Source organism: Suricata suricatta, chromosome 16 (assembly GCF_006229205.1).
Source record: "Suricata suricatta isolate VVHF042 chromosome 16, meerkat_22Aug2017_6uvM2_HiC, whole genome shotgun sequence".
In the NCBI taxonomy this organism is placed as follows: Eukaryota; Metazoa; Chordata; class Mammalia; order Carnivora; family Herpestidae; genus Suricata; species Suricata suricatta.
The window spans coordinates 54,268,551-54,271,513 of NC_043715.1; the positions used below are offsets into that span (position 1 = coordinate 54,268,551).

General features: G+C 40.2%; 2 protein-coding genes and 1 long non-coding RNA gene across 3 annotated transcripts in view; 2 read left to right on the top strand and 1 right to left on the bottom strand.

Annotated features, from left to right (window-relative positions):
• Positions 1–2,484, top strand: part of LOC115281220 — a 21,388-nt gene extending 18,904 nt beyond the window's left edge. Inside the window, exon 3 of the long non-coding RNA XR_003904169.1 lies at positions 2,323–2,484. This is a non-coding gene — a long non-coding RNA (uncharacterized LOC115281220). The remainder of the gene's footprint in view (positions 1–2,322) is intronic.
• Positions 1–2,963, top strand: part of LOC115281187 (zinc finger protein 345-like) — a 486,358-nt gene that overhangs the window by 268,788 nt on the left and 214,607 nt on the right.
• LOC115281205 (putative protein ZNF720) overlaps positions 1–2,963 on the bottom strand; it is a 111,904-nt gene that overhangs the window by 106,104 nt on the left and 2,837 nt on the right. The gene's annotated exons all lie outside the window — the stretch shown is intronic.

Below are 2,963 nucleotides of genomic sequence, written 5' to 3' on the forward strand. Positions count from 1 at the left end.
ATAGGACGGATCTATTAACAATACATTTTTAATGTCTTTCAAGTGCTTCCTTCATTAAAGTGTTCATTAGAGCTTTCTAGGTCTGATTTTATGAATATACTTTATAATTTTACATTCCATGAAGACATGCCAATAATTCTCCTTTTTTCATGGGTACACAGTCACCGTTTAAAATGACAGCTACATAGGGGTGGCTCAGGTGGTTAAAGGTCCAACTCCTGATTTGAGCCTGGTTATGGTCTCACATTTCGTGAATTCAAGCTCTGTGCTAGAAGTACACAAAATGGTTTGTTAGGCCTTTAACATGTTTTAAGTAATCTCTAAGAAAACCACAGTGAAAATACGTACTAGCAATATATTCACTAATAAGTAGATGATAAAATTAATGCCATTATTATGAAAATTCACAGACATGATACAACATTCACTGACCACTAACCAAGGAGAGAAATACACAAGATGAGTCACAAGTTATGCATGGATCGTATTTGTATAGACAAGCGGATGATTTCATTGGCACAGGGCATAAAGCTGATTCATATTTGAGTTATCTCACTTTGTCCAAAAATGGAATGAGTTGAAATAGTCACCCTAAAACATAATACACAGGTTAAAACAAAACCAGACCTAAATCATACTGTGGAAAGTTCCATACAAATGGAAATATATTATTATGGGATTGAAAAACTAGAATAGGACAAAATATAACTCCAAAATTCTCTGTTCAAAAAATGATGAATTAGTTAAAGGAAACCTACAATAATTTTAAAAACTTTTTAATGTTTTTTTTATTTTTGAGAGAGAGAGAGAGAAAGACACCATGAGCAAGGGAGAGTCAGAGACAAAGGGAGACACAGAATCTGAAGACAGGCTCCAGGCTCTGAGTTAGCTGTCAACACAGAGCACTACGCAGGACTCAAACCCATGAACTGCGAGATCATGATCTGAGCCAAAGTCAGACACTTACCCAACTGAGCCACCCAGGCACCTCTGAAACCTACTATAATTTTAAAGTTTATTTATGTTGAGAGACAGAGAACACAGGCATGGGAGGGAGAGAAAGACAATCCCAAGCAGGATCTGCACTGTCAGCACAGAGCCCTCAGCAGGACATGAATAGTGAGATCAGGACCTGAGCCAAAATCTAGTCAGACACTTAACTCGCTGAGCCACCAAGGTGCTCATTGGTAGGTATAATTTCAATTAAATTTTTTTTTTAATTTTTGAGCACAAGAGAGAGAGAACACAAGTGGAAGAGGGATACAGAGGGAGGGAGACCCCGAATCCAAAGCAGGCTCCAGGTTCTGAGCTGTCAGCACAGAGACTGACACAGGACTCAAACTCCACGAACCATGAGATTGTGACCTGAGCCAAAGTTGGACACAGCTGACTGAGCCACCCAGAAGCCCCTGTTGCTCTAATTTTAACCTGTAACTGTGTACCCATGAAAAAAGGAACATTTTGAATCATTGGCATGTCTTCATGGACAGTAAAATTGTAAAGAATATTTATAAAATCAACCACGGGAGGTTCTAATGAAAACTTTTATGAATGAAGCACTTAGAAAACATTAAAAATGTATTGTTAATAGAGTCCTCCTGTAATACAGAATTTAAAGGAATAATCCATTCTTTAGAATTAAGCAAACAAAACCTTTCATTCATTTATTTAAAAAAAATTTTAATGTTTTATTTGAGAGAGAGAGCGAGAGAGAGAAACAGTGTGAACAGGGGAGGGTCAGAGAGAGAGGGAGACACAGAATCCTAAGCAGTCTCCAGGCCCTGAGCTGTCAGCACAGAGCCTGACTCGGGGCTCGAACTTACGAACCATGAGATCATGACCTGAGCCAAGGTCGGATGGACGCTTAACAGACTGAGCCACCCAGGTGCCTCTCATTCATTTTTTTAAAGTTTATTTTGAGAGAGAGAGAGAGAGAGAGAGAGAGAGGAGGCGTGTCAAGCAGGCTGCACACTGTCAGTGCAGAGCGGATGTGGGGCTGGACCTGACACACCAGGAGATCATGTGCTGAAGTAAAATCAAGAGCCAGATGCTCAAACCACCTCTGAGCCCTTCAGGTTCCCCTAAACCTTTTGTTTCTAATAAACCAACACCATTAAAGTTGTAAAATATGCCAATAATCACTTTTCAAAAAACTTTTTTAAGATTAAATTCAGGTACATTCTGAGGAAAGTAGAAAAACTAATGATTCATTTTTCCAGAAGTTTACATTCTCTGATTTTAGTTTTGTGTGTAAGAAATTTTAACTGTATTCCTAAGACAGTAGAGAGCGGACTGGTTTAACTTTTATTCATTATCTTTTAGCTGTATCTTCCAATGGCACCCAGAGCCTCCTTCCAACGATGTGCACAGAAACTTCTTTCCAAAGAGTCAGTGGGTAGACATAAACACAGTACCCTTGGGAATGTACACGTAATGAGGGACTGGAACAGGACTGGGAAGAGAGAAGGCATCAAAGACATGATGAAGATCAGATCTAAAGGGAGACAACTGCCCGTTACAAGAATCTCACTGTCCAAAATGGAGAAAGATAGAAAACAGTTTAGAAAACCCCCTAATTCGAATGACATATGGCCCTTCGTAGGAAAGTGGATGGACCTTGAGGGTGTCATGCTGAGTGAAGTAAGCCAGGCAGAGAAGGACAGAAACCATATGTTTGCACTCATAGGTCTAGCAGGAAAACGAGAGACCTAATGGAGAACCAGGGGGATGGAGGAGAGAGAGAGAGTTGGGGAGAGAGAGGAATGCAAAACTTGAGAGACTATTGAATGCTGAGAATGAACTGAGGGTTGAGGGGGAAGGGGGAGGGAGGAAAAGAGGTGGTGGTGATGGTGGAGGGCACTTAAGGGGAAGAGCACTGGGTGTTGTATGGAAAACAATTTGACAATAAAATATTATGGAGGAAAAAAAAAAAAGAAAACCCCCTAACTCTGCAAGGCGGTGTG